At 35.8% G+C, this 18,450-nt stretch overlaps 1 protein-coding gene across 8 annotated transcripts in view; it reads left to right on the forward strand.

Moving 5' to 3' along the window:
• LOC135141320 (myocyte-specific enhancer factor 2) overlaps positions 1 to 18,450 on the forward strand; it is a 55,821-nt gene that overhangs the window by 27,515 nt on the left and 9,856 nt on the right. Inside the window, exon 1 of one of the 8 annotated variants that reach the window (XM_064072309.1) lies at positions 6,199 to 6,460. The exons of the other annotated variants lie outside the window; for them this stretch is intronic. The gene's annotated coding sequence lies outside the window, so the exon portion shown is untranslated. Of the gene's footprint in view, positions 1 to 6,198; positions 6,461 to 18,450 lie in introns of those variants that run through there. 8 annotated transcript variants of the gene reach the window in all.

The raw sequence follows: 18,450 nt of genomic DNA on the forward strand, positions 1-18,450 counted from the left end.
CTAGCAAGCGTCCAAGTAGTTGCAACACGTTTGGCTCAATTTTTTCTTTTTTTGTAACCTTTTACAGAAGGAACTCGTAATTCGTTTTTTTATATTTTAACAATTCTAAATATAAATATCGGGATCTATATTAGGCTTTGACAAACTGTAAATAGTCGTCTTTAAGTTATAATGAGAAGAACGAAAAACTTTGACATCAATTCATCATTGACCTTAAATGTTTATTGGCTCTGATAAATCACATCATTTTGTTTACATAGTGCAAAAGACTTATTTATTAAAGTGAATTATTGCTCTATTATTCTATCATGTACACAGTTCAATACTTCGTTGCATTGTTTTTATTGAAAAAATTCTTCATTCCTGTAGTGTCCGTCCGTCTTTCGAAAAAGAAATGTTAATTAATTAATTTGTTCGCGTAATGAATTTTTCTTAGTTTCGTTTAATTAGAGGTCTTCTTAAATTATATCGAAGTGAAAAAGTGAATTTGAAAGGTTGCAGCCCGGAAACGTGAATCCCTGGAAATGACTCTGCTCCAAGCTCGAAGAATATCTCCTCCGTCTATTGATTTGTTGTAACATCGCGTAAATTAATATAATTTAAATAACTATAACTAGTTCGTAAATGTACTCGTAATTACTTAATCAAGCTTCCTTTGATCTTTAAGTGTTTGTGGTGTTGCAGACTCCGCCATCTTGCCATTAGTCTAAAGTACTTTTCCGAACCATATTGAAATCAAAAATCAGCACCAAACCATTAAAAAACTTCGCGTTCACGATTTATCTTTGATATGTGTCATCTGCAGTGAAAAACGATAATTTAAGGGGTTATCATTTGCTCGTAGTCGTTGGATAAAGTGGTAAGGATTGATAGCAAATATTACACAAACAAAATTTAATATGAGCCTCGGTGACGCAACTCTACTTCATAAAAGACTCGCAGCTCACCTTATTGAATAATTGCCCACGAAGATGACATCAACTTGATGTATCGAGGTGCTAACGCACGCTCCACCCTACTTTGACAAACTGATTTTTTAAAACCCACCGGAACCGAACGCGCTCTGACTGTGTAAAGCATTTTTTCGATTTTTGAAATTTATGGAAATTTGGTTTTTTATATAGATTTGATTCCGACGTTATTTACGTGTTCGGCATTTCGATTCTCATTATACAAACGTAGAAAGACAGTCGCTTCAGAAAAGGCCGACTACGACGAAAGAAAGTCCGTGTATCTCATTTACATGATTCATAAAAATAATAAATGTTCTAGATTTGACTATTTACTTACTTACTTAAGTGATTTGTTGAAATTTGCGCCATATGTAACTAAAATCCGTTGATTCATCTCCTTCGAAAAGTTGATGACGTCATTGGCTTTGAATACGTACGGTACGCGTTAAAAAATATAAATGTCGCTAATGACCACTATTTGGCAAAAAATCTAAACTATCGTCACAACTATGGCGCATATAACTAATAGCCAATATTTTTTGTAACACGAATTAATTAAAATAGAAACCATCAATTTCATTTATAGGGTAATTAAAGCCAGGATAATTATTTCAGTTATATACGTGAACCTTATTAATAAAAGACAAATATAAAAAATCAGACTGAAAGTTCCATCGTATATAAGGCTAAAGTTGAAAACATAAAAGCAGTGAGTTTTATTGTTGTAGTTTTTCACTAATTAGATTGCTTATAGTCGTCGCCATGGCGACGACATTAAATTTGCCCCATTTTTTTTATCAACCCGGAGCACAGTTTGATAAGTGACAATTAATTCTGTAAAAAATGATCGACTGGTCGTATTTACGTTCAATGTAGACGTTCCTTGGTCCAAATCAACATTTGTTGTAAGTAGGTAGCTCAGAAATATTTAAATTTGACGCATTTTTCTCGTTATGTTATAACCGGGCCGGTACTTTTGTAAATTAATTAATTATCCTTTAGAGCATTCCTGCATGTGTTGGTTGTCCCCACCAGATTAATAATGTTCACAATTTAGTGTTCTAATTTTGTATAATAGTGTTGTGTTTTGCAGAAAAAGGTCAAAATTTGTGAATATATAGCTTAATGGAGCGTTTTCTTTGTATAACACGATTACTTTCGAACATATTTCACATGGTAATTTCTCGTAGAAAAATACGGATTTTACAATTTAGCTCCGCCTCTCGGTTTACGACCAATAAAAAAGAATCATCAGAATTGCGATAGGGCGGGTGGGCGGGGCTTATATTTGGCCTTCCTTTTTTTAATATACATAGCCATATTTTCATAACAAGAAACGAAAACGTGGTTAAAATGGTTTTTGCTAAGAAATATGCATTTAAAAAATGTTTCGTTTTATACTTGTTTTAAGTTTCATGTTGTGAAAAGAAGTCTGCACATATTAAAACAAAAAGGCAAAATGTAGGCCCGCCCACCTGCCCTGTCTCAATTGTGATGATTTTTTTATTCGCCGTGAACCAAGGGGGCGGAGCTTAACTGCAAAATACGCATTTCTTTACAAGAAATTAAAAATATGTTTTTGAGCATCGTGTTGTTCAAAGAATACTATGGATATCAAGAAAAAAAGGCAAAATATAAACCCCGCCCACCCACCCAGTTTCAATTGTGACGATTTTTTTTATTCGCCGTGAATCAAGGGGACTCAGCTTAACTGCAAAATCCTTATTTCTTTACAAGAAATTAAAAGATGTTTTTGAATATCGTGTTCCAAGATTACTATGTAATAAGTCAATCATTCCTATTATCCCTGAGACTGAAATTGGATTTTATATAGCTAAATAATATAATCAAAGATTACATTTTTTCTAAATAAAATTTTATTTTTACTTGATTTTGATTTATTTTCGAAAAGCGATGTACAATAATTTAATAATAAAAAATTATGTAAACACTATGATAATTTGTGTAAAATCCATACATATATTAACGTAATCAGAAACCGGGCGGGGCTATTGCTTGCTTATTGTAAGGAAAAATTAAACTTAGCCCCGCCCACCCACCCGTCCGTTCTCTTTTGTTTTCCTTATGACATAAGAAATACGTTTTTTAGACATTTTTTTTACTTTTTTACGATTAGCACTTTTTTACATTCTTCACATGTTGGATTCTACTATTTTCCATTCCCGCATTCGACAGAAGAATATTAGTCCCGCCCACCCACCCCGCCTTCGTTTCACTGATTTATTTTATCTGGTCGGACTGAGAAGCGGATCTTATTCTAAACAGAAATAGAATCGTTGGAATAAAAACAACGCAGGTGAACAAAACCAAACTGATTTGCCAAATGATAGAACTTCTAAGAAAATAAAGGGTGGGTGGGCGGCTCTAGTACCTACCGAGTTACGACTGATTACGGCAAAGAAAACCTCTAAGAAAATAAAGGGTGGGTGGACGGGGCTAGTATTTGCTAAGATAAGAATGAACACTATTACGAGTAGTCAGTAGAATAAAGAGGGGGTGGGTAGGTGGGGTTACTACTTGCTTATAAAGTAGGAATAGGTATGGAGAATATTTATAATTGTTTTTTTTTTTTGAGATACGAGTCATTCCATATGAAAATAGCAAATCGTTTTTGATTTTGATGAAAAAAATTGAGGGTGATATTTTAGGTAACCAATATGAAAAACACGTGCTGAAATGATTGTAATCTTATTTTACTGCCTAAGAAGTGTGCTTTCAGTAGTGAATATAAGTACTTCATCTGAACAAGTCATCCTGACTTTGGTGATTTTTAGTTGGCTCCTGAAGTTTTTATTTTCTGGAGAAAAATTGCTTGAAATATATAAACTAATTGAAATGTTGAGGGAAAAAATACAAATTTGAAATTTTCAAGAAATGTAGTCATGCCAGTTGTTATTTTTGCTTCTAAGAGATATACTTTTGTAATCGAGTCCGTCGTCCGACTCTCTACTTCTACGTTTTCGCGACCTTTTTCCGTTTCCGCCTGTCTGTCTGTCCGTCCGTCTGTCTGCCGTCCCGTATTTTTATTAGATAGATAATCTCCGAAAGTACTCGACCGATTGTTGTGAAATTTTGTACTTATATTAAGAATATCATGTAGATGGTAAAACGCTAACCAAAATTTGTCTAATCATCCCCACCACTAATGCGATGACGTCACTTCAAAATTGTACATAGTAAATGGGTTTTAAATTGTATAAAATAACATAATCCTACAGATGTTTTAAAGTTATGATAAGCATGATCAATTTTTCATCAAAATATATTTATTTAGTCCCTCCAAAAAATTAGTGACGTAAGATGTTGTAATTTATCATTACATTCATATTTTTAGAACGAGTCACATTTTCCGGAAAATGTGAAAATACAAACGTCTTTATTTAATAAGACTTATAATAATGATGTTCAAAACATTTTGGTCGATTGTCGCTTACTACTTAGTGTTTTATTCGACAAGCGGAAGTCAGAGCAATAAAAAAGTCTGGACTGTGACATTGTGATCCGGGTTGCAATTCGGAGAAAACATCTTTTAGTTTGGTTTAGTCTACAGCTTGACAAGTGTTATCGCTATTTCTCTTAAATTACGAGTACCATAATAAATGTCATCATAATAATCATTTCAGTCTTCAGGCGCGTTTCTGTCATTACATACGGCACACGTGATTAAATTATTTCGTTGTCTTGTTGATTTGATGATTTTCCCGAAAATCTGGGAATACTATACTTTTGTTGTTAGTACTATAATGCATATAACCCAAAAAGCGGCAAATTATGACGAAGTTTTAGTAGCCCAAAATTCATTGGTGCTTATTTCAAATGGATAAAAGATCATTCTCAATTTTTTCATTATTTTCATATGGAACGACCCAGCTAAGTTTAATAGCAAATTGAGTTGAATAATGGATTTTTATAACACTATTGTCTATATATTTTGTATATTGCCATCACGAGTTGCTTATTATTGCGAACTATAGTAACGTATAGGTGATTCAGAAGATTGTATTTTCATTTATAGTATACGAGGCAAAACTGTTACAACCTCATCGTTCTTCAACTTAACTCAATATCACGTACAATTAAATCGTTTCGTACAACAGCTTGACCAAACTTTTTGATATGTCGGTGGTGCGGTTTATCAGATAATCGTATCAGATTTGTCGGCACTTAGTGGAACAAAAATCGTTACCAACAAAAAACGTGATCAGATATATAAGCACATCACGATGCGTTTGGTCTCTTTAGAGATGACGTCCGTACGCGTTTTTTTTAGTCTGATTTATACGTGTTATAAGATATCCAGATGCAAATTGATAAAAGTGCGGCTTAATTAGAGAATAAGAGGATAATCAACAAATTTTATGTTATTTTGAGGACGAAATTGGAATCATAAACACCACCTGTTGATTTAGGTTGGCGTAATGCCCTACATAGCTTCTGCTGTTTAAAATCCATATATGGATTTGTGTATGATTTGTGATGTGCGATAAGTTTGACACATTTTTGGCAGAAGCCGCTTTTACACCGACGAGTTTTTACATTAAAAAATGTGTATTTTTTGTTGGAAAAATGATTATCGAGCCCTATTACGGCGTAAGTAATATTAGCCTGCGTTGTTAGGTGATTTGCAAATTTTAATTGCAGTAACGTACCGTTCAACAGTTTGCAATTTAACACGAACGCCTAATTATCCTCGTAATTAACACCCGTTTCGTTGTTATTTGTATTGCTTGTTATTAAAGTAAATAATTAGGAACGCAGTGATGTAGGATGCTCGGTAGATCTGTTTCGAAAATAAACACGGATTATTCGGCGCGTTAATTCGAAAGGGTGTATCATCGAAATGCCATCAGATTTGAACAATACGGCGGAATAGCGGCGATGTAGATTCAGGGTTTTGTCGGGTGCAGGTGCCGATTGTCTGCTCTTAAAGGGCGAAGTTCGCGTGGATTTAAGCACGGTATAATTGAGTTTGAAGAGATCTGCGAGCACGGCGGTTGCGAGCCGAGCGAACCGAAAGTTTGGTTTTAATATAAGCAACCTATAGCGAATCTATGTATAGATAGATATTTCTGTTTGTTTATGTCTATAATTAACATTAAAAATTGTTCAGGCAATGCTGTGTGCAACTTAGGCAGGTCAAAAATACTCAAAAAGCTGTGCTATAGCAGTACTGAAATAAAACTTGTATTTTGAGCGTTGCTTTTATTCTGGATGAGAAGCTCCCGGACTTATGGTTAGTGGGCATCCGCTCCTTGGTGCGGCCCGTCGGACGAATGCTTCGACGGGCCGTTCCTTCCTCCTCGAAGGGCCGCAAGGGCCGCCGGAAAAAACGGTCTCCGCGTTGTCCGAAATCCCGTGTGCTGTTGTGCAGTGCTGTGCTCTCGAGGACCACACGACGCTTGCTTCCCCTACAGCCGATCCCCTGGAGACACTTGGATTTAAACCAGCTACCAACATCTCTACTTACCGTCCACACTACACCCACGGTAATATGGGACTTTCTGCAGCTTCACGTCCATTACAACGGCTGTCGAATACGAAACGCATCGCCGGTGAGGAGCACGGCCCGGTTTACTTCGATTTCGACTCGACAAATACGATGCAGATTTCAAAATTGAACCGCGATAACCCCGACTTTTACAGGAAATTTTGTTTATGATTGACGGTGGAAGATCAGGTTTTATCTGACTTTTTTGCATGGGCGATACCACGAATTCGAACACGTAAATACCCATATGGCCACTATCAATCGCAGATTACTTGCTTATCATTCGACACATTTTTCTTTGTCTTTATCTTTATCTTCGGTTGCTAGTGCACTTAAACATTTTTCTATACACGTTGACGTTGGCGGCTCAGAAACAACTACAAACTGGATTACCCAGTCCAAATTTAGTAGTTTTTGACGCAATGGTGACACATATCGAATTACAAAATTTACAAACTAGCCACATAACTACACCTTGCTAATTTATTGTTATTTTCAAACAGCAAATTTGTCATTGACGTTGATGACATTTTTTCAAACAATATATGTATTGCACAATTAAGTGCAACACGCTAAAAAAATTAATTTCAGTAAACCATATTTTGTGCAAATCATTTATTATGTTATCAAATTAAGTAATGTTATGTTCATTAACCAAACTTAATCAGCTAGTAAATACAAAGTTTATCCATTGACACTTATACTATTACTCAGATCAAACTTTACCTGAGTTTACATTTAGACAAATCGATTCAAAACAATCCCAAAATTGAAATATTCAAAACATTATTTTTCGTACCAAATTAACAAAATTTTGGAAAACTTGACAAATAGTAATGCACAAATTCAACCTCGACAACTTAAATTCAAAAGTTTGAAACTTTGCTGCTTGAGCCAAAAGCGACTATTGCAAATTTTGACGACATAACAGTCAAAATGAGTTTGATATCAGAAGTAACGCCAACAAAAGACAGAACTTTTGTAGTTTTAATTGAGCGTCATTCACGATCGTTTCAAATGGTGTTCACGTGACAGGACTTATTTTTCTGTAGATAGTGGATATTAATTCGACAGATGGGTGTATTTATACTTGTTACAAAACAGCGCTTAAAACTTAATCAATGAAAGTCCATTTACGACTTGGTGAGGTAGCCCGAGATAAAAAGTTTAGCCCTGTGGAGTTTGAATTTTTTCAAAGGCAGTCGTTTCTAAAGCATTTTAACCATGAATGTCATTCAAGACTTTCATTAATAACGTTCAGTAGTCACGCTAATTGAAACGTGATCAAAATTTGAATACAATAAGTTGAACAATTGCCGCAGCTTCATTCAAAATACAACGATGGACCACTTTATCGACTTTCTTCGTGTAGTTGTGACCTTTTAAAAGAAAATCGCAAGATTTGTTTTTCCAGAAACAAAAAAAAAAGATGTTTGGAAGCCGTGAAAATTATATAATGTAGTGACGCAAGAAGTGATTTTGCGATGTAGTGGACCTCAGCAGCTGTCAAAAAATACCACTTACTTTTCAATTATCTTAAGCACCATTATCAAAAGAGATAGTGAGCTGACACGACAACTGTAAACGTCAATACAATTATTCCTGATTAGCTCGAAAATAATTTAATTTTGAAGTAAATGAAATTTAGCACTAACAGTGTTTTATTAGTTGTTACTTTGCGTAACAACTCGACTTTATTTATTGACAGACAGCGTGACAAACATTTTTGTTACTTCCCGAGCCTAAGCAAAGGAAGTATTGTAATCGGTCCGTCTGTCTGCCGTCCCGGATTTTTATTAGACAGATGATCTCGGAAAGTACTGAACCGATTGCTGTGAAATTTTGTATTTACATTAGGAATATCATGTAGACGCTAACCAAAATTTGCCTAATCATCCCCACCAATAATGTGATGACGTCACTTCAAAATTGTGTAAAGAAAAACTCAACTCGAAAATGCTAGATATGTTTCATTGTGCGTCAACTTTCAACCAATTTTTTGTAGTTGTAGTGCTATATGTATTTTTTCTTTTTATCGATTTTCAAATAAATGAAACGAGAATTACTTTTGTGGGCGTTATTTCGAGAAGTTTTGTTGCTCTTCTTATGACGGACCCGTTATATCTCGAATCTCATTTATTGAAAAGTGGTCCTCGATGAGTGAAAACCGACGTTAAATGAGTTTTTGTGGTCTCACAGGGGAAAGCTAAATTAAAAGCCAAAACAGGTATTAAATTTGGAAATGTCCTCTTTTACGTTTTCTTTCTTGGTTGGTAATAAGAAGCCGTGGATAAGGAAGAATAAATAAGGTGCAGTGTATCAGTTTATTGATTCATATTTTTCGAGTGAATGAAGCATGGATTTAGTAAAAATTGTAAATGTCATCAAGTAAGTGAGGTGCACACCTAAAGGATGATAACAAAAGTAAACAAAGGTGGCGGAATAGTGTGGTTGATTGTTCGGGTATAGCGATAAGAGGTGATATTTGATGTTTAGTTAAAATATGGTGGGTGATCGCTGTGGAACTATGTAGCTGGACTGAAGACACGGGGAACCCTAAGAATGAAAAAAATAAAACATGTATAGCAAAAATACTAGTGCGAAAGGGTACGTTTACATCGATTATTCATCATTCAAATGAACTGTGAACATTCGTCGTCTTCACACAAGTTATTTGCTAAGCTGCGGTGAGGGAAACAGCCACCTATCGAGAATTTATCGAAGAGGGTGTGTACATTGACTATTATTCGAAGAATTGCACAACATTGATCGTCGTCTCATTAGTGATCCTTGATTGCTACAACACTTCCCCTTGCGACGGAGAGCTGGTTGCTAAAACAAACGTTTTTCTGCGATTCATTCCTGTTGTGCGAATACTTCAACTAATAAGATTCCAATTTGAATTCCGTGCTTTTCGAATGAAATAATTTGCATGCCGAGTTCTGAAAAACACATTTCAAACGAAAAGGCCGAGTATTGATATTTTCGTTTTTAATATTGTGGTGGTGTTTTTTTCAAAGTATGCCCGCTGTGGCAATTTTAGAGTTCGGATCTCTGTGGGACGTTCTTTCATGCGTTTCAAACGAAAAATAAATATCAACTCCAATCAAAAGATTTTTTATTGTGTCAATTTATTCGTGCGAGATTCGGTACCAGATTAGAGTTACGTTTGTAAACATTTACATTATTTTTATTCGACAGTACAATAATTAAAATTAATAGTAATTTATTTAAAGATAAGAGCGCCGACCTTGAGTTAGAACCATGTCAAATCTAATCTATATTACTAGTGATAAAGTTCGAACAGCAGCAAACCGCTTCTTTTTGTTTTAATGTTCAATAAATTATAAATTTATAAATGACGTTTTAATGTAAATTGAATTTATCGAAGTTGTGGAGTTTAGATATTTATATTTTGAAGACAAATTGACGTCACCGTGGTAATTTCCGCACATATCCGAAGTTATTTTCGACGGTAAGTTCACCGTAAACACGATTCGTACAAAGGCAGAAATTAGCCCTCCGAATTCGAGCCAGAAGTTGTGTGACAACGTACACGTACTGCAAACATGGGTATCACCGAGAATTAAATATTAAACAATAATTATCGATCAAAGAGAGTACACAGACGGTGGCATTATTTAGTATCTTTGTTACTTCATTTTTCCTGGCGCGATCAAACGGAGGCATGAAATGTGTCAATTAACGGAAATTATTGCGGATGCACATATGCGGCTGGCTTATGCTTAGAAGGGGGTTGCGACTTAACAACCCTCATAGTCTCATCGCCCGGGCTCTTCCTTTCTCCGAACATAAAGCGATTAATTAAAACATCCGAAATACGCTCACTTCAAGGCTGTTCATATTTTATAATTACAAAACTTGTACAGCGGTTTCATTTTCACAGCAAATGGTGGAGAGGATGTTTAATTTGTTGTTAAATCACAAGCTACCGCTTTTATAACAAGCTATGAGAAAACAACAACGAACAACGTGCGGTATAATGACATTCGGGTTCTAGCATAATAAACCAAACCGTACCGCGAAAATGTGCCAAAGGCCATCTTATTTTTACAAACTTCAATGACTGCGAGCAAATTGAGGACAACTTCAACTCTCTTTATTTTTTAAAACGAATTTGTCACTATTTTGTTTTTCTTTAATGCTACGGTTATACTTTAAAAATATGCGTTTAACGTCATAACGTTAACGTTGTGAATCTAAGGGGGAGTTATCGCGCTACTTCGCGTCAAAAATACGGTAAGGTTAAGGTCACGCGATTGTAATTATTCGAAACTCAATGTACAATTTTGACTTATCGCGATCTCCTTAGGCCGCCTACGTTACGTTAAGCACGTCTTACACCAAAATGTTTGTTTAGGTTAGGAAAAGAAGGCACGTTTTTAATTTTCACTCCTGTCGAGGAATTTAATCAAAAACCCAGGACCAGCAATCTTGGTTGTATTTTTAGAGCAGCACACGGAACCATCAGAAAGCAAATTTTCGCGTCCACGCAACATAACCTCGCTTAATAACCTTAACTGGTAATGGGACACGCTAAGCTTAATTCACTTAGCGTTACGGTAAGCGCTACGCGTGCGCAATTGCCTTTTCATAACATATACAATATTAAGATGGAACTTTGGACTTTCTGTGTTCCAGGCGACGGTTGCTGCACTTTAATGGCTGCTTTCTCTTTCAAGTTCAAATTTGTGGTTTTTTAATCTAGTGAGTTGTGGTCAATATCTGTCGTTGTTTATTTATCCGCTACTGAGTCGATTGTTGCGTGCGTCATCCGAAAATAGAAAGAGACAAGAAAATCTAAAGGAAATGTAGTTCAAAAATCGAAAAACTGTTCGACTTACGACGTAAATTCCGCTTTAGATTTGCAATCAAATGCTAGTAGTACTTCTATTTTTTTATTTATAACAGTGTTTATAAGTTCCATAATTATAATACCTTGAGTACTTTCAGATTAAAGTACACGTAGAATTTGTCGTTAAACTACTACCTATTTACGACAAGCACCACTTGTATCGTGTTTTTCGAAGTAGTTTTTAATATTAGTGTCACGAATAAACAAATTATGACAAAATTATTTTATAAAACAACAAAATCATGGGATAAATTTCACCTTGATTGGTTGCATCCAAAATTCGAGTTGACGTCGTTTTTGGTCGACCACAGAATAGAATGAATAGTAATAAACACAAAACTGTTAATTTCAATTAAAATTAGCCAACCGGTTTTCTTAATTACGCGACCTTGTTTGAATATGTTAAATAATAAAAAAAAAAATAGAAAGCCATTGTTTTTTGAGAATATAGTAGTTGCCTTCGTTTTCGTCTTATTAGCATTTATTGTAGTGTTTTGATTGAACTAAAGTCCTGCGAATTCTATTGGTTTTAACTGATTGTAGGGTACAAGGGTTTTAGTACTTTTTTGAAATGACGTCCGTGGCTTTTCAGAGGTTGACGAATAATGAAATATTTTTCCAGTGTTTGTAGTTCCTGAGTCAATATTACTGTAAAACTAAGCCTGGTGTGTCCTGTCTTAAATTGTAAAATTTTATGATCTAACTCTAACTTTTAAAACAGCACGTTGTCCGTACATAAATCTCGAGAGATACTGCAATCTTGTCATTGTTTTAACCTTAAAAGGGGGAACGCACAATATATGCACGGCTCTGATTACAATGACGTAACTTATCTTATCATTTTACTTTTACTTAATACAGAGTTGATTTTATAGATATTACGTGTAACGACAAGTCGGAATTGTACTTTTTATGTTTTAGACTAATTTCCAAAAAAACTATGATATTAAGTTGAGAAATGAAGAGAAGGTTGAAACTGGTTTCAGAGAGAGAATATACAGGCCACTTTTGGAAAAGGAGTCTATAATTACATATATTTTTGATGTGTTTGTATATTTGATGTCGGAATTGTGAAATGTTGGCCACATCGCCGTTTCAGTTCATTGTTGTCTGAATAATGTATTTTTGGTTTCTTTTGCCTAATAACGGTGTTAAATTTTTCACGACTGTTCATTGAGCTGTTGAAAATAGTTTACCCACATCAACCCATTGATGTAGAGCTGTCAGTTTTAAATATTAACGGGAAGAGGGATCGTGAAATCCATGGACGTGTAATGAAATTAAATAAAAAAAATTAAATGATCCAGTTACCGCCCGGTATTTACGTGTATTCGCATCGTCCTTTGGAAATCCGAAAAAATTCCTTGATAGGTGTAATTACTTCGCTTAATTTATTTTAGCGGGTCATCGAGCTTTTTAGTGTTATCCTGTCACTGGCAGTACAAGCTAAAATCTTGACTTTGCTTTGCCTGGAAGTGTTTTATTCGTTGTCTCCACACGCGACGTCTTGACGTCATCGCTTTTTACTTGTTAATTGTGATTAGTTCAACTGATTTTCCGTGCACAAAGAAAAACGGCGTTTTTAAATTTTTTCGTAAGGTCGGTTGATTTTCGTGAAAATTCTCATTGCGAGTTTTCTTTTCGAGGCGGAATAATTGTCGATGTACTGTTGTCACCAATAAATTGGTCTTTGTGACTCTTGAAATAGAACAAGGGCATTCACCCGCTCGTTCAGTGCTCCTTTGGCATTCGAATTTCCAACTAAACATCTTGGAAAAGCGCCTTTGTGAATTGTGGTGTAATTTTTGCCATTTTTATTGCACTTTTTTACGCCTGGATGCAGGAAGAAACGACAAACATTGCGGTGTTGATGAATTGGAAGCAGGCTTTTCCCCTATATTAAAATAATGACGGGTTTAATGAGGCCACGCATTTCAGACATGTTTGTTTTGGCAAGTGATAGTTCTCATTGTTTTCGGTTTTTTGTTGCTTGCAATTCATTTCTTAGCTGGAAACGTTGATACGCCTTTAATAAAATACAATAAATGCTTATCTTAAAAAAAATCCAAAGTATTATTGCTTTCGAAATTAAAAACTCACTTCCGGATACGTTGGCGGGTGAGGCATAATAAAGCTATGCCTGTAGACGTTAGAACTTTGCATTGTTACACATACAATGAAATTCAATTGCTTCTCATGACCTTTACATACTTTTTTGTCATTTTTCACTGCAAAATCGCAAAATTTGAACAGTTTTTTCACTTTTAGTTCAAAAATCGATTTTATTTGGACCCGCGTTTTTGGTTTTTCAGAGACAACCTCTAAGACCGTTTGAATAATATAGGTAAAACGAGATCGATGAGGTTCTGGAAACACAGCGAGTGTATGGAAAATACCCCAAGAAATTTGCCGAAAGCTGTCTTCGTGAAAAGTTCAACGCACTGTATATGTGTTTTCGATATAATCGTGTGTCCAATGTTTCTTATCCTGCGTCAGGAGCTTCGTATGTGGAGAAAGTCAACCTAAAACTATTATCTTTTCGTGCCAGACCTCGGAAAAGGATTGTTTTAGTGGCTTTCTTATACTGTATTGATTTTGATATTTTTCCTTAAATGTGCCTACACCTAATCAATTGGAGACTTTTATTGCTTTCTTGACATTTATTTCATCCGCGTGATCATTATAAAATACCATTTTGTTAACGAAGTGTAATTGATATCATGTATCATTATTACAATTTAAAAGCAATGCAGTGTATTAATCAAGAACTTACATAAATAAATCAAAAAGATTCTCAAAATTGCAGTCTTGATTGTATTAAAACCATAAAAATTATAGATCGAAATTTTGACAGTGAGAACTTCTTTGTTCGTCGAGTGGTGTGAAAATGTTAAAACATTCTGTATCTATAATCCCCGCATTCTAGAATCATAAAACTTTATTAGATGTATTTGAAACGTTTTTACTGCACATCGTTATAAAAAGCAAAATTGACATTTAAGCTGTAAACATTTTTCGTGGAAGTTCGAAGTTGATAAGAAACAAAGTTTATTCATTTATTTAATCACTTTATCAAGGAATAATCCAGGACAAAGTGGAACAATTGTGAGTTCCCATGTAAAAACAAATAGTCGATATTGTTAAAGTTTACCTTGCCGTTAACAAAATGGTACATGTTTGACAATCATTTCAACTGTAAATAAATAAAATCGCTAGAATTCGTCCCTCCATTGGCGATATGGTCATTTATAAAACAGAACCTGTTTCAGTGTACATCATACTATTTCAAATTTTTAGTTCCAACTGTGTGTTGGAAATTATGGTTTTGTCTGTGCTTGTGTTCATCCAACTTTTATCTATCGATCTATACAATAAAAATCTGGGGGAATTTATTTCAAAAATCTCCGTTCCATTAATTTTTGAACTTCCAGCTATCTAATTTTCCTGGAATCACTGCAAGAGTGATCAATGCTAGTTCGTATATTTTGAAGCAGTGTTGTGTCCCTAGCGGAAAGTTGATGACGTCAACTCCGACATGTGAAATAAAATGACAAATATAAACACAAAAATGGCAATTCAAGTTTATCAACGTGTTACAATAAATATTGAAAATGTTACGTGGTCGATGGGGCTATGATAAATTGAGTTTTGCAAATATGGTCATAGAAAAAAATCTGCCGGTGTAAAGTGGGATTTATAAACCTGCTGTTGACGTTGCAGTTACTGTTCCCACTGACGTTGAAAATCCGTTACCAAGTTGCCGTTGATAGTAGCTTTGATGTTCGACTTTTACCGTGTTTAACGGGATTGTAGAAAAAAAGTTGCGGATTTAAGTTGATTACCACAAAAATTTACCATTTTAGACATGTTTTTAAGTTTCTTGTTGTCGAAATAAGTCTACACATATTAAGAAAAAAAAAAGGCAAAGTGTAGCCCCGCCCACCCACCCTGTCTCAATTGTGATGATTTTTTTCTTAATATGTATAGTATTTTTTTAACAATACGATATTCAAAAACATGTTTTTAATTATAAGTATTTTTGCAATTAAGCTTGGTTTACGGCGAATAAAAAAAATCATCACAATTGAGATCGGGCGGGTGGGCGGGCGGTTTTACATTTTGCCTTTTTGTTTTAAGATGTGTAGACTTCTTTTCACAACATGAAACTTAGAACATGGAAAATTTGTGTAAGGAAATATCGATTTTGCAATTAGGCTCCGCCCCGTAATTGCAAAATCCATACTTCCTTGCAAAAATGTATCATTTTAACCATGTTTTAAGTTTCTTGTTGTGAAAAGATGGCTATGTAGGTTAAGAAAAAAAGGGCAAAATATAAGTCCCACCCACCCGCCCTATCGAAATTCTGATGATTTCTTTTTTATTCGTCGTAAGTCAAAGGGCGGAGCTTAATTGTAAAATCCGTATTTTTCTACGAGAAATTAAATATGTTCTTAAGTAATCGTGTTATACAAAGAAAACTAAATGTATTAATTAAAAAAGGAAACCAAAAGAGAAGCCCCACCCATATTCATCTCACGCTCAATTGTGATGAATTTTTCATTCGTTGACAGAGCGAGGGGTGGAGCTTAATTGCAAAATCGATACGTTCCTACAAAAATTTACCATTTTAAACATGTTTTAAGTTTCGTGTTGTCGAAATAAGTCTACACATATTAAGAAAAAAAGGGCAAAATATAAGCCCTTATAGTTATAATACCTAATCTGTTTTTGAGACGAACTATCTTTAACAATCCATGAGAAAGCTACAGTGTAGAAAATGATTATTATTAAATTCGATTTTCGTGGAATTAGTGGTATCAACCGGAAAAATATCCCCCCCTACTTCAGGGGATTTTTATTCAAGTTGGCAGTACTGCACACTACTTGCAATTTGATTGGTTGAAAACCCAACGGCAACGTCAACGGATGATACAAACTACGCATACTTTCGCTGCGTATTTTTAGCTTACAACGGCAACGGCAATCCACCTTAAGATCACCAAATTTTGGTGGCCACGGGTTTTCTCTGTTTCGACTGCTTTGCAAAAAATTCTTGCCACAAAGCAATCGTGGTTCCAACTGCATGGGCTGTGGCACTATCTTGTTAAAAATGTCCCCTCGCAAATTTATGATCATCGCTTTTTCAAAAAAAAAAAGTGCCAAAATGTCCTGGTGAACTAAGTACATTAAAAAAGTGACCCATTAACGAATTGCTGCCCAAACTCCAATTCGCATATTTTGTGAATTAACAAACGCATTGACATGAAACCTTCTCTGTCTTGTAATAGTGGTCTGAATTACAAGAATTACAATTACAACTTTGGTTTTTCTAAACTGAGTCATGACGTTTCGCAACACAGATTCTTTTTTCTTTCTATTTCTTTTGTTGTCTATACCTTGGAGATGATAAAATAGTGCAAAGAGAATCAAGAAACAGATTAATAGGTGGATCACATTAGGATGGAGAACACTCAGTATCCTTACAGATTATAGACCAAAATTTTGACGCATCCATCTTGTCAATGTTAACGCATGAAACGGAAACAATGAGGTCAAAAACTAGAAACAATTCTAAGATCCATGGAAAGACGGATTCTAGTTACGCGATAGAAAGAGAAATCAATGGGTAAAAGAAAAAACAAGGATAAGGAAAGCAAAACGTTGGTAAACCACCCGAACAACAGGATGCTGCTGAAGCCAATGTTGCATATTAGGAAATTATTCACGGAAATCATCACAAGTGCCCTGAACCTCCCTTCCACTTTTTGAACATTGCGAAAGTGCGCCTCAACAATAAAGGCTTTAAGTTCCAACGAAAATCCTTGAAAGACTGATTTTTAATTTTTACATTACAACCACAAGCGACAAAGTTAACGCAAACGTGAGGATTTGAAGTTGGTTTGGTTTGCGGCGGTAGTTAAACCCAGATTTTTTAATGTCATTTACAATGTAGAATTTATAACATTAATTGTACAGTAGATTAATAAATTAGCAAAAATAGTACAATTTTGTTTATTGAAATTTGTATCCACAATTAATATTTGTTAGTTACACGGGCCGATTAAGAAATACTATTTGAGTTTGGCTTAAATTTTGATTTAAATTAAATGGTACTGTCAACTATGTCACTTTTGACAGTAGGAAGTAAGGTAATTTGTTGCTTTTGTTTTTAATAAAGTTATTATTGTTATTATTATTGAAAATCCAATCTTTGGAGGATGGCTCGATTACAATAAATTCTGCTTGGTGATCGGGCGATATTTTGGAGGTAAGGGACCTAAGCGCAACGTAGTGAGTTCGGTGTTGCCAGGACCGGGAGTTCCATGGTGCATATTTGCGTACTAGGAACAAGTCAGGTTTGATGAGTGTCCTTTTCCACGGCCATAGCGTGAGTAAGCCCGGGAGTGACTAAGTTGTGTCGTTTTTGGGCAAGTTCCAAGTAGTATTTTTCCTTTCGGTGGGATTTATCTCCGGGCGATCAAAGTAATCAGGGAAATAAAAGTGCAGAAGGCTCCTTCGGTTGGCATGACGTCGATTAAAGAGTAAAAACATCGGTTCGTTCGTCAGGCACGTGCTGGTGCGGCCGTGGGGTAGATTGGCAACGTTGTCCAGAGGTACCGCAGGCGTCGGGCGGCGAGGGGGGCTGAAGAAACCCGACGCACTTGGCAGTTTCATCGCGCCTTAAAAGGCATCGGCACTTGAGAAGGGGTCCATGCGCTCCTGCCGCTCCTGCCGCCTGCTGGTGCTGCGTACGCCGCCTTCGCCGCTATCGCTGCACTACGCTCTCGGTCTACGGTGTACTGGGCGCTATCTGTATCTACCGGGAGCGCAGCACATGGCTTTTCCGCCGGATTACTGCCGAGGTGAGTAACCGGGCTAACAGGCCGGCTAGTATTCTGGCGGAGGCCGCTCTAGGTGACTTGCTGGCCTGGCCCACCATGGTATGAATGGAGCTTGGAGCGAATCGGACCGGCATACCATGAGTCAAGCTCGCGACGCCCGTCGAGACGTCCGCTCACCCCGGGCCTCACATTTCCCGCTCTGCACACGTGCCCACAGCTATCTTTAGCTCATGGCCCCTTACACATCGTTTTTTGCTTTGATTTGCTAGT

This window comes from Zophobas morio, unplaced genomic scaffold (assembly GCF_036711695.1).
Source record: "Zophobas morio isolate AGI-343-1 ecotype UQ-CSIRO unplaced genomic scaffold, CSIRO_AGI_Zmor_V1 ptg000044l, whole genome shotgun sequence".
Lineage (NCBI taxonomy): Eukaryota > Metazoa > Arthropoda > Insecta > Coleoptera > Tenebrionidae > Zophobas > Zophobas morio.